This window comes from Sorex araneus, chromosome X (assembly GCF_027595985.1).
Source record: "Sorex araneus isolate mSorAra2 chromosome X, mSorAra2.pri, whole genome shotgun sequence".
Lineage (NCBI taxonomy): Eukaryota > Metazoa > Chordata > Mammalia > Eulipotyphla > Soricidae > Sorex > Sorex araneus.
This window is the reverse complement of record NC_073313.1, coordinates 154,893,249-154,907,548: the sequence shown is the minus strand read 5'-3', so window position 1 is coordinate 154,907,548 and position 14,300 is coordinate 154,893,249. Positions and strand designations below refer to the sequence as shown.

Below are 14,300 nucleotides of genomic sequence, written 5' to 3'. Positions count from 1 at the left end.
CTCCTCAGAATGGGTTTTCTTCTTCAATAAAACTAAATTTTGATTTATCAAGAAAACCAACATTAAAATATGTACAGGACACAGAAGGTTAAATTGGGCACACTTATCATTTAGAGAAGAATATTTATTCATTGATAAGCCATAAAACCTGTATGTGGTTGGTGTTTCTGGACTTCTTAATATCTCCAATGGAAACCACTAGGGCATTAGGATGGTTTCGTAGTCTCATTGTAGTATCTGGGAGTTGATACCTCAGAGCCCTGATGTGTCCAGATGTGTCCAGGCCATACAGATGTTGGGGGCCCTGACAGGAAGATTCTGAAAGGGCTTGGCCCTCCGGAAGGGGAGCTCTGTTTGCACAGAATCCAGGGACAGGGCAGGTCTCATCTCCTCAAACAAAGATCTGAACGTGGACCTCTTCCCTCCCGTTGAGGATGGGCCCGGTGGCCTCCAGCAGCCCCTTCTCAGGTTGGACCAGGCCTTCAGCTATGAATTCTACCTCCTCATGAATATGCAAATTACACGAGGGACACTGAGTTAAATACAGATGTGTCTGTGTCCTGACAACCCCACACAGCAAGCACACCCACACCTTCAGAAGCCCGTGAGTGCACGGTCCCCACCATGGACTGGACCTGGAAAATACTCATCCTCGTGGCAGTGGCTGCAGGTAAGCATCCCCATTCCTTGGGCTGAGGGAACGGGGCCAGTCAAGTGTAGTCCACCCACTCCTGTCTACTTTCCACAGGTGTCAACTCCCAGGTACAGCTGGTGTAGTCAGGGGCTGAGGTGGGAAAACCTGGGACATCAGTGAAGTCCTCCTGCAAGGCGTCCCGATATACCTTCAGTAACTACGATATGAGCTGGGTGCGGCAGGCCCCGGGACAAGGGCTCGAGTGGATGGGAAGGATACACCCTAACAGTGGTAGTACATACTACATATCAAAGTTCCAGGGCAGACTCAAACTCACTGCAGACAAGTCCAAAGACAGCCTACATAGAACTGAGCAGGTTGAGCACTGAGGACACGGCTGTGTATTACTGTGCGAGAGACACAGTGTGACAACCACATCCTGAATCTGACAGAAAACTGAGGGGGAGGCAGCTATGCCGGATGAGGAGATGACAGGGATGCTGATCCTCCAGACTTCCTCCTCAGAGAGTCAGGGTCTGAGACACAGAATGGGGCTCTCAAGGTCAGGTTTAATTTGAGGGAAAGTCTCAAGATCTTTCTCTGTCCCTCAGCAAAGGCCAAAATGCAGATGGCTTCTCTTGAGAAACCTTGTATTTTTATATTTTCTTCTAGGATTTTGTGTTGAGTACCACAGATGACACAGGAAGAACAACATGGAAGTTTGGGCTGGGGTCATTGCAGGTTCCTGAACTGTAGTTCTTCCCATGGCAGACTCCCAATGTTACACATTTTGTTTGAAATTTGGTCTCTGCAAGAAATCCTTTTCTCTGAGATGAAATCTGGAGTTGGCCAGACTATCTTCTGGAGTTTCTTTGGAGCCCTGAAACTTTGTAAATCTTCATATATTGCTGAGCTGGAATTCTGCACCTGGACGATGGACAATGGAGGAAATGACCCTCTATGAAAGGGACAATGGTCACATTTCTCCTATCATGTGGTGGTAAGGAAATGGTCAGTGTCAGGGTCTATGAAGTCCTCATGTTGGGGGCATCTCAGCCCAGCTCAGGGGAAGGTCATTACCCAAGCACAGACACACGGTCTGGGGTGTGCCCAGGAGGGCTGGCAGTAGCATGGACCAGCAGACAGGATCTAGAGCGAGGCCTCAGGAGCTGCTCCCTCCACCCCAGGGTCATGAATCCAAGCTGAGTTTACCTGAGGTCTGATCGAACCAACTGACCAATATTCCTAGGAAATGTATGTGAAATGCATGGTATGTATAATTTTGTGCATGCCTTGTAATATGGGAATAAATAATCACAATTTATCACTTGCTCTCAAATTGCTATCGAGGACAAACATCCACGCACAAATGCATAAGTCTCACACAGTCCACCAGCAACATCTGTCCCCACACTCCCTGCCCACCCACAGGACCAGGGTAAAATTGACCTCAGACCCCTATTGGAGCCTTTTCCAGCCCTTGGTCCCCTTGCTTCCCACTGTCCCATCACATGGGATAGGCAGAGGAACCATGTGAGTACATGGCACCCCAACACTTCCCTCCTTACCACCCAAAACTTCCTCAATCTAGGACTTGAGAGAAGCCATGTCAACCCAAAGGCTACCTTGAAAAGAGGCACCTTGTGCCAGCTTCCATCAGACCTGGGGCTCAGAACCCCTAGACTGGCTGCACACAAGCCCCCACCCCCACTTCAGGGGTGCAGAGCCCCAACTCATGGAGTCACACGGCCCAGCACAGCTTGTACCCACCTGTCACAGTCTTGGAGACACAGTTCTCCAGTGAGAAATCCCCAGGGAGATTTCTGACAAACTGGGAAACAAAGAGTTAAGTCCTATGGACGCTTTCTAGGAAGTAAGATGGTAAATATAGAATGTGGCTGAGGAGGGGGTGAGGTCTGTGGGCAGGGTCCTATAAATGCTTTATGCTCCTTCTCCCAGAGGAAACAACCCTGAGATAAACCCACTTCAGAGACGTTGCCCCTCAGTCCTGCAGTGCAGAGACCCTTTGACAGGGAACAGCTTCCCTGGGCAGGTTAGCAGGTGAATGTCTGTAGTAGCCGCCCCTGCGCTTCTGATGACCGTTGGTGTAGAGCAGTGAGAAGGGGCGAGTCAGGACTCTCAGTCCACGAGCCTGTGAGCCCCAGGCCCCGTGCTTCTCTCTCGCGTGTCTGTCTTGTTTCCTTAGTCCTGGCGGTGACCCTGCTTCAGCTCCGTTCCCCTGAGGCCAGTCCCCGGCAGGTGTGTGCTGACTCTCTGCAGGGCCTACTGACCACGTCCCATTCTCTGCCCGCCATTGAGATGCAGCTCAGCTCCTCACTGCAGTTGACTGTCCTGCTCCAGACCTTCACGGGACCCTCTCCTGTCCTGGGACCTGACTCCACTGTCCTTCCACATGGTTCCGTGTGCGCTGAAGGACAGGAACAAGATTCTTTACTCAGGGGCAGAGCAGGGGAGGGACGACACGCCCAGGTCTGGGGTCCGTGTTGTGACTCTGTGGCTGGGATATCAGCTCATCGTTCCTTGACACCTCCCGTGTCCCTGAGTCCCCTAGCACCTGCCCCCATTGCTCTTCATCTGTCTCCTTTCCCCTCCCCTTCAAACTCTGGGGCCAATCCTTTAAATCCACCCTTTAAATCGTTGCCTTTCCTCATCCAGTTGTCTGAAACACCACATATGAAAAATGCCCCCATCGTTCTCCTGGCTTACTTCATTTAACATAATATCTTATGGTTCCACCTATGTTGCAGCAAACTGAATAATTTCTTCATTCTCTAAAATAATTTTAAAGTCTTTCTTTATTGCGACAGTGTCTAATAACAAGAAAAAACTGAAGAAATAATCTGGAATTTCATTTCTAATGTTTCTTTCAGTATTGGCAAGATATTACTAATTAAAATCTAGAATACTTTATTTACAATAAAAATATTATAAACAATATATTTTATTTAGTTTACATCTGAAGGCATGGAACACCAATGAAATGAGTCAAGAATGAGAAAAAAATCTATGTAATGAATGATATGAAAATAAAGAAAAGATGTTAATAAAATCTTAAAGTTGATGCTTTGAACCACGTTTTCACAGAGTTAAGAAGAGTCCTGTTGGTCAGGGGGTGTGGCTCTAGGAAAGTTGGTGTAGCTCTAGGAAAGCTCTAGGAAAGGGTCCAGACCTTTTGCTCTCATCCAACGATGGGATTGGGTTGGGATTGTCCTTGGTGCTGGCCTGACCTCACCCTCCCACATGTACCTCATCTATAAAATACTGTGAGATAGGAATTCACAGATCCATTAGTGTGAGGACTATGCTCCCAGCACTTTTGTAGGAGAAGTTGGAGTCACGAGATCAGAGCTTTAACGCAATTTATCTTCAATAGTAGTAAGTCAGGAACTTTTATAATTGAAGCCCTAGCAGACGTCAAGAGCAAAGATACACCTCAGGCATCATGCCCCTGGGAACTAAGTGACCCTCTAACTTCCTAGTTCTTCCCCATCACACTTTAAACTCTGCAAGCCATATACCCGTTTATAACCATCATGGGCACCTATTCCTCTGCAGAATTTTCCACAAACCACCAAGAAGTCCTCAGACTAACCTGGTGCTGTACAAGATCTCCTTGATTCTGTGACTTTCCATGAATGCAGGATCACACCCACAGGTTCCATCTCAGTACGGGAAGATCCCAAAGGCTTCTCCTGGGCTTCTGACCAACACCTTCTGGAAGGGGCCTCACGACTTCATCTTTAGTGAGATGACTGTGGGCAACTCTCCTGAATTTACCAATCTGTGATCTGCTTAATCTCCTTATTCTGAGTTTAAAGGAGACCATTTCAGATACGATTCTTAATGCGTTTGTCACTGTCGACTAACCTCTTTCTCCACTCAACTTTATCAAGAACATGAAATTTGAGGATTAGAATCTAAATTCCAATCTCCCCTCACATGGTGAACCCACTGAGCAGCTCTCCTGTTCTGGTGACCTTCCAAAGTGCCTGTTAGACATTCAAAATACAACATTAAGTATTTCTTAATCAATAGAGATATAATGTTTCAATGTCAGTGACAAAGACTGAAACGTTGTATCTTACTGTGAATCTCACTCTCATGCAAGGACCAAGTTATTGCATGAGGATAAAATTGGGGAAACTATGAGACTGTGAATGTGGCAGCTACAGGACAGCCCTGCAGGGGGCGCTCACACCCACTCAGCAGAGCTGCAGCCCAGGAGCAGGAGCACAGGGCCCGGAGGGTTTCTCACCCAGGATCCTGGTTTCCTGTTGAAACAGCAGCAGCAGAAACGTTCTGATATCAGGTCAGCAGGATTTTGTGCCCCAGTGCAGGTTTCTGTCTAATGCCCAAGTCACTGTGAGAACTGACCTACTCAGGGCAGCCAAGACAATATTAATGACGGTTTCTGGGCATCAGGACCCTCACCCGCTTTACAGTGGACAGCTGCATGTGCGTGTGAGTGGAAGCAAATTAACCCTTCTGTCCACACACCGACCCTGCTGCAGATAGGGCTTGAGGACACACAGGGCCGGTCAGCCCCCCGACTTCTGCTGCCCAGGTCTGGCTCCACCACAGTGTCCCCTCCTGTGCCCTGTCCTCAGGTGAGGTGGAACCCACCCCACGCCCTCTGCCTTCCTCTAAATTCTCCCCCACTCTGTGCTGACCCTGAGGCCCAGGGGCTGGACTCCTGCTCACTCTCCCTGCTGAGTCTCAATTTGTCTCTAACGTCCATCTCTGGTCTCTGCCCCCATGGACCTGCAGACATGTCTGCACGTGGTCTGGTGAGGCTTCAGCCCTGCTCACACACATGCCCTGCACACAGGGACTCAGGTTCAGGTAGGCCACCCACAGCTGCTGAGCCAAGAGCCCTCAACAACTCACAACTCGTGGTACAGGGAGAATCAAGGGGGCCGCCCCCTGGTGTCCATGGAGAGACACAGTAAGGGGCAGCGTGCTGGTCACTCACACACCCTCTTTGCATGTTGACTCCCCCCATCTGTATCTGATCTCTCTGAGGGACAGGACCGGAACCGTGCAGGTCTTTCCTGGGTGCTGTGGAAACCCTGTTCAGTGAAGTGAGAAATCAGTGCTGGTGACCCGGAGAGCAGGTAGAGGACCCTGCACAGTGTGAGTCTGTGCATTGAGTCCAGATCCCGAGCTAATAGACTGATTGCTGAGGACTCTCCACTAGCTCTGCCCTGAGTTCCTGCAGGGTCGGGATACCTCAGCGATCACCCCATGAAGAGGGTCCTGAGGCACAAGGCGACCGGCTAGACTCTGAGCTGTCTGTGGAATTGAGCAGAATTAAGTGCCTTTGACCAGGCCACCCACAGCAGGAACCATGGCACAGAGGCAGAAGCATCTTCCTTGTCCCAATAATGAGTTGCTGGAGGGGGTCCCCAGGTCACAACTGTGAAGTTGAGGAGGAGCGAGACAGCACAGCAGCCAGGAGGAAGATCCACTGTATTTTGTCCACCTCTGTGACCTGGAGAGAATTGCTCTTCGCAGGAAGGAAAATTAGTCCTAGACCTTCCCCGAATTTTATGGGTTTGTGTCTTTCTCACAATGAAGAATTTCAATAGGAGAAAATCAATGAAGCAAATTGACCTTTATTTAGTAAATCTGAGAAAGGGGAAGAAGTGGCAGGAGAGAGACAGAGAGGGAGACAGAGATAGAGATAAAGAGTCAGAGACAGAGAGAGAAAGAGAGAGAGAGTCACACACATGAAAGAATCGGGCTTCTGGAGAGGCAGAGAGAGCTGAGGGTCACGTCTCAAGAGGGGAGACATGGGTGGCTTGTTTGCGGGCAGCAAGGGCTGGCTCCATGCCCGCTCTCTTCCCTGTCCCATGTAGTCTATATCCACATCTCCCTACCTGTCCTACGTGGAACTTTCACCCAGGGATGAACCCATTGCTTGACATTGTCAAGAAGGCCAGACTGAGACTTTCCTGGTCGTCCTTTGATACTCCTTGCCTGGCTTGTGTTCACTCTGGGACGTCTCTCTGTAGGGTTCTGCTGGCGGTAATCAAAGTCTTCTTAGGAATCAGGTGGGTTTTAAGAGCTTTTAAATTATGTCCCAAGAACTCATTGCCAGGGGGTTCCTTCAATATTTGCTGTAAGACTGCTTCAGCACCATTAGTGACAATGAACAGATCCACACTTATAATTATCCTTAAATTTCAGAGATTCTCTCACAAAATAAGTGAGTGAACAATTACTGAAAATTTTAAATGTTCTTAGATTGGTCCAGCTCTGTGGGAATTTCACTGAGACAATGACCCTGTGTGATAGATCCCAGGATTTGCATTCACAGTGGGAGAACAGGAGCCACCACACAGGGACACAGAGGGGCAGGGGCCTGTCTACAGGGTAGAGGCCCCGGGGGGCTGGGTTTAGTCACCAGGTACCTGAGACATGGGAACTCTCCTCCCCAGCTGCTGTTTCCCCCTCAGCAATTCCTGTTTCCTGAGACTCCTCAGCACGTTTCCTGTGCTGGAGGAAGAGGCCCGGCTCTGACAGGGCCCCAGGGACAGGCCTGAATGCTCTGAGCCACAGTTAGCACCTCCTCCCAGGGACCCCACACGCCAATCTCCCCCGAGTCCCCTCCTTTCTCTACAGAGGCTCCCCCATGCAAATCTGCACTCTTGACCCAGGGTTAAAACCACGTTCACACTCACCCCAACTCGAGCTCCCTCTCCCCCTGACACGGTGTCTGAGATCATGGACCTCGTGGGCAGGAACGTGCATCAGCGCTGGTTCCTCCTCTTTCTGGTGGCAGCTCGTGGATGTGAGTATCCCCTGGACAGAATCTCCAAGGTGGGCATGGTCTCTGAGCATGGGGTGCCCAGGTGTCCTGTCCCAGGTACAGCTGCAGTGGGCAGGAGTAAGCCTGGTGACACCCTCACAGATGCTGTCCCTCACCTCCTCGGTCTCTGGATTCTCTCTAACCAGCGATGCTGTGCACTGGGTCCGCCAGGCACCTGGAAAGGGGCTGGATTGGATTGGTGCTATGTGGAGATGTAGAAGCACAGACTATAACCCAAGTCTTCAGTCCCAAGTCAGCATCTCCAAGGACACCTCCAAGAACCAAGTTTACCTAAAACTGAGCAATTCAGTAACTGAGGACACAGCCGTGTATTATTGTGCAAGAGACACACACACAGTGAGGCAAGTCCCTGTGAGCCCAGGCACAAACCTGCTGAGTCAGGGAGCTGCAGGGTGCGTGTGACCACCAGGGGGCGCTCTGCTACAGGCAATCTGGCAGGGGGAGAGTGACTGTAAGGGTTCACTTCTTCCTCTTTTGTTGAAATATATAAAGAAAATTCGATTATCCAATATATAAGCTTTAGTCATTCCTCTCTCTTCTATTTCAAAATTGTGTATTCTTTGTTTCAGGGTATACTGGAGATACGTGTGTTTTTATGTAATGTATGTTTGATTTTATTCTTTAAAAAATACCTCTAACCTTGTGTTTATACTAGTAGGGGGAGCTTCACTGCCCGGGTGCAGAGTCCTCAGATGTGCTCTGCTGAGCACATTACTGGAGTATCCAAGCTCCCTCACATGTGAGTAGGGACTTAAGTCTTTAAAATATTAAATAAAGATACCATATAATCCCAAAAAAAAGAAAAAAAGAAAAAAATACCTCTAAACAAATGAGGTTTCCTACTTTTGTTTTTATTATTTTAACTGAGGAAATAACCTGAGAATTGATGCTGGTGGATCACAAACTCCCTGCGCTCTCCCAGCTCCAAATCCCCACAGATTCCCCACATTCTTTTGTGATCCCTGTGCTCAGCCTCAGACCCAGAGATTTGAGCCCTCACCTGACTCCTCTTGGGAACCTCAGAGTGTGGTTAGGATGCAGGGGCCGTTATCACTGGATACTGTCCATCCTGACGCTCTGTTCTCTGTGTACCACAGGTGAATGAGATTGTCTGAATTTGTCCTTCTCCCTCTGACAAACTTCACTTAATCTGATATTCTCTACTTCCACGGGATGCAGACAACGCTGATAATTTGTATAACTGCACAGTTTCCCATTGTCTATATACCCCACAACTTCTTATTCATGAAACTCTCATTAACCATTAGGACAGTTGTTCCATACACTGGTATCCATTCTAAGTGCTACAATCAACATGTTTACATTTATTTTCTCAAATGACTGTTTTTATGCTTGGGTGAAGGTGCCAAAAATAGAGTCACTTGTAATGTGGAAATTCTATTTTTATTTTTAGAGAAGTCTCATGGGCTGGAATGATAGCACAGCAGGTAGGGCGTTCGCCTTGCATGCAGCTGACGCGGGTTTGATTCCTCTGCCCCTCTAGGCAAGCCCTGCAAGCTATCAAGAGTATCTCGCCCAGATGACAGAGCCTGGCAAGCTCCCCGTGGTGGTCTTCAGAGACCTGGGCCCTAAGCAAACAGGATGAGAACGCTATTTGGGTTTCCCAAAGAGGAATCAGAAGAGCTATGCTAGGAGTATCACGTCTCACTGGAGTTCGAGAAGGAACCCGGAGTTCCGACCTCCATAGATGGTCAAGAATCAGGGACGCTGTCTCGTTTGCCAAGACATCAAAAATCAGATGGCTGGACATGTAATGCGATTCAGAGATGACCACCAGTGCTCTCTTCGGCAGCACATATACTAAAATCAGAGATGACCACTGGACTAGAGCTGTTACCAACTGAATTCCACGGGATGTCAAAAGACTGCGTGGCCGCCCACCTAGATGGTCAGAATTCTTCGTCAAAACCCTGAATGAATGGTTTGAGGCTCTTCCTATTCCTGGAGGAAGTAGATATCATTGGGCTACAGTAGCATGCAACAGGGACAAATGGAGACGTTACTGGCGCCCCCTCGAGCAAATCAACCATCATCAGGAGGACAAGTGATACAAGTGATACAAGTCATTAAAATATTTTAATTAATTAGTCCCATTTATTTATTTTGAGCTCTCTAGAGCAGTCTCATGGAGAGACCAGTCAAAGTTTTTCTCTGTGTGTTTTAAGTATTCTCCTGTAAAAGCTGGACCAAAAGTCCACTTATAATTAAATTCTGCATCTAGTGTGAGATATGGATTCAATTCTATCTACGATGTTTGTTTTCATATGTGGTGTTGTTTTCACAACACCATGTGTTGAAGAGATTTTCCTTGCTTCATTCCAGAGGATGGAATCCTTTCCCAAAGTTTCACCATAAAAGTTCTAAGGATTAATTCTGGGTTCTCAATTCAATACTATTAGACTGAGAGTTTATCTTCCTGAAACTCAAGAGTTAATTTTGATAGCTTCATGATATTCTTTAAAGTCTGTTCCCCAGGATATATCATAGGTCTCAATGAGGCCCCGTCTGCACCAGAACCCACAGTTATTCCTGCCATCTGACCTCTGGCCCTCCCAAGACCACTGAGAAAACACCACAGGCTTTGTAGCTGCCAGAAGTTACTAGAGTCACAGCCCTAGCTGAATAGAGTGAGGAATGTCACCCAATCCATGCCCAGACCACCGGGCACTTACACCCTTAGCTCCCACAGAGCACTGGGAACAATGAAACCATAATTCTAATATTTTAATGAATGTGGACTGAATCCAGGTCAGAACATCAGAACATCTAATGCCCTGTGGTTGTGTGGAGAGCAACAATCCTCTCAGTGCTTTCTGACCTAGAGAAAACACTAACAGGGAGACTCAGGACTCTCAGTGAGAGAAGGGAGGAACAATGATCACTGTTCCTCAAACAGAACTGAAGGATAAAAGAACGGACTCCACGGCTGAATGAGGAAACACAGGCAGATCTGAACGTTGCGGTTGTGTGTTGTGTGTGCATCTTGGCTACTGTACTTGGTGCTGCCATGAACAAGACAATGATCATCTCCACAAGTGAATGCTTTTGAGGTTCCAGCGGACACAGAAAGTACCCGAGGCTCATCTTAGTCTGAAGGGGAAGTGCTGAGCCCTGGTGACTCTCTGAGAAGGCAGTGGGGACTGAGTCCAGAGTCGAATTTGTTTTGCCTTGCGCTTATCGAAGAGGGAACTACATCCTAGGACCTTGCTGTGTGCATAGAGGCTGAGTGAGGCCCTACGCTGTGAAGACACTTAAAGTGTGTCCCTGCTCTGAACCTGCACCCACAGTCAACAACCTGAATAATACACTCACACTGATCTCAATTCCACCTGAGGGGTCACGAACTCACTTGGCTGTTTGTGTACCCAACACTGAAGGTGACTTTGTGTTTGTGATTGTGGTCAGCCCGTGACAAACTTTTGGTGTTACCAACAAGCGGTTACTCTCAGCTGAGTTTAAACACATGGTTCTTTGTTTCTTGTTCAATTTCTCTGACATTAAAAATATTTGGGGGTCAAGTTGGAGTCAAAGTTTTCACCCATTCCATGCTTCAAGTTGTCAGTATTATATATGTTTTAAATGGGCAATCAATATCAATGAAATAATGACCAAGATCAAAAGACAACCAAAAACCTGGTGAATAATATCTACCCACCACACATCTGAGGTAGGATTAATAAAACACATATAAGGCACTCGTAGAACTTACTGTAACTGACATTGTCATCTCATTGCTCATTGATTTGTTCAAGCAAGCTCCAGTAATGTCTCCATTGTGAGACTTGTGTTACTGCTTTTGGCATATTGATTACACCACGGGTATCTTGCCAGGCTCTGTCATGAGGGCGGGATACTCTCGGTAGCTTGTTGGGCTCTCCAAGAGGGGCAGAAGAAATTAACCCGGGTTGTCCACGTGCAAGGCAAGTGCCATACCCACTGTGCTATCACTCAAGGCAATTGTAGAACTTAACAAGAAAAAGCAAACCCCATCTAAAATGGGGGTTTTAAATAGATATATCCTTAAAGTAGACTTTGAGACAGAGAAGTGAATGAAAAAATTATCCACATCACTTAACATAGAAATGCAAATCAAAACAATAATGCAATATCAACTCATACCAAGGAGAAGGGCACATATCATGATGAACCCAAACATTCTGTGCTGGCATTGATGTGGAGGAAATGCAATCCTCATTCTCTGCTGGTAGGGATATCAACATGATAGAATTTTATGGAAAAATACTCTAAAACTGCCCAATATACCAAGAATCAATCTTCCATATGACCCAAAATATCACTGTTGACATTGACCCCAAACGACCCAAAACACTAATTTGGAAATATATTTGCATATCTATGTTTACTGCATCACAGTATTGTATTCACAATAGCAAATCTGTTGATTCCCCCTATTCATGAGCAGGGGGACAATAGCAAATCTGAAACAACCCGAGTGTCTGCGAACAGATGACTGGATGGAATATAGTACAACTGCAGAATGGAATACTATGCAACCACCATGAAAATAAGGCATCATGAAATTTGCTTATAAATGGAAGAACATGGAGATCATCAGGATTTGTGAAATGAGTCAGAAGGAGAGGGACAGATATAGAATAATTGCACTCTTCTGTGGGGTTTAAACTTTTGTAGAGATTTATATTCAATGCCAGAAAACACAGGGGCCTTAAGAACAGGTCAATGGTTGGACACTAGCTAAAAGTGTATATAGGGGGCGAAGGACAGAGAAGGACCAGTATGACAGGAATAGCTAGATATGATCACTCTGGACAAGAACTGAGTGTTGAAAGTAAGAAAAGGAATATACATGATAAGCTTTCAGTGTCTGTACTGCAATCCTTAGACCCAAGATAATAACAGACAGAGAGAGAGAAAGACAGAGAGAGAGCATGAGCTTATATATGATCCTAGGGATCAGTCAATAAAGGAGGAGAAAGGCTCATGTGATGAAGACCAGATTCTCTGTTTGTACTGTCCTTCCTGTCATAGTCCTGTGCCGTCTCTCTCTCTCCCTCTCTCCCTTTGTCTCTCTCTCCCCCACCTTCTCCCTCTCTCTCCAATTTATCTCCCTCTTCCTCTCCCTCTCTCCCTCAATCTCTCCCTCAATCTCTCTCCCTCTGTCTCTCCTTGCATCTCTTAGTAATTTATTTGGATAATACTATTTTACTTCTCTCTCCATCTCCCTGTCCCCAGTATTCACAGAGAGACAAAAAATGAGTCTCTGAGTTTCATTTGTTCAGGTTCTCACGTGTGCTGTGTGGAAAGATGTTTTCCAGACTTCTAACACGTCTCACCAGAAATCAGAACTCAAAGATTTTTCCCATTTGGAGAAGTCCATGTGCTTTCATAAACATTCTTTCTTTCATAAACTTTCTTTCTCTCACCTTGCATGTTTCTAAGTAAATTTCTTTAAATAATACTATAGTGTATCACTGAAAAATTCAGAGTTCAAATCATTTGTTCAATAAAACTTCACTAATTTTATTCCATTTATCTCTAATGTCCCACTACTACAGTTATATAATAAATGTTTTGGCATCTGTGTTAGACTTATGCCTGCTTTTTGAAAAAGTCGTCATTAATTTAACAAATTTAATATATTTTTGTTTATATTAAAGTCTTTATCTAAAGACCTAAATACTCTTTATTTTGATGGTTTTTACTTTTTTCTTTGAGGGAATTAATTATTCATTACATTACTTTTACATAATCTCAGCAAAGAACACTCAGTGTCACCTTTTAATTTTTCTATATATGACTACTTGATTTGCCAATATTTTCCTAGGATGCATCTACCTGAGCGACTCCTGAACACAGAGCCAGGAATTAGCCCTCAGAACTACTGGATGCGGAACAAAACCAAATCAAAAGACCCATAAAAGAATATGACTGGTGAACAAGGCTTCTGAAGTGAAGTCCCAGGATTCAATTCTGTGCTAGAGACTCAAAGAGGTTAATAGCCCTGAGAGCGCAGAGGCTCTCCCTGCAGGGTGGAGACCGGGCTGCAGGGGGCGCCAAGTCCCAAGAGCATCTAGTTGCAAGCTAGAAGGGGTGCAGAGATAGGAGAAATGGGTGCAGTGAGGCAAAAATCTCCTCTGAATGGAATTTCTTCATCAATAAAACTAAATTTTGCTTTCTCAAGAAAACCAAAAATAAATAGGTATATTATTTAACAATAATATTATTAAATAATAATATATTAAATAATATAAATTATATATTTAAATAATATGTAATTATATATTTATATAATATTATTTAACAGAATGTTAAATTGTGCATACTTATCGTTTGGGGAGAAACGTTATTAATTGATAAGGCAGTAAAACCTGTATGCAGGTGGTGTTTCTGCACTTCTTAATATCTCCAATGGAAAGCACTGGGACATTAGGATGGTTTTGTCATCTCCATGAAGTATCACTTGGGGAGTTACAGGATCCCAGGAATAACCTGAGAGCCCAGGTGTGTCCAGATGCTTGGCCCTCCGGAGGGGGAGCTCTGTGTGCACAGAGTCCTCAGACGGGGCAGGTCTCATCTCGTCCAACAAGGATCAGACTGTGGACCTCTTCACTTCCCTTGAGGATGAACCCGGTGGCTTCCACAGTCCCTTCTCAGGTTGGACCAGGCCTTCAGCTATGACTTCTACCTCCTCATGAATATGCAAATGACATGAGGGACACTGAGTTAAATACAGATGTGTCTGTATTTTGACAACCTCACACAGCAGCCACACCCACAGCTTTAGAAGCCCCTGAGTGCACGGTCCCCACC

General features: G+C 46.1%; 1 pseudogene; it reads left to right on the top strand.

The window, feature by feature from the left end:
• The first annotated feature begins 624 nt into the window (after positions 1-624).
• Positions 625-1,063, top strand: LOC105943501 (immunoglobulin heavy variable 1-2-like; annotated as a pseudogene).
• Positions 1,064-14,300: the final 13,237 nt, after the last annotated feature.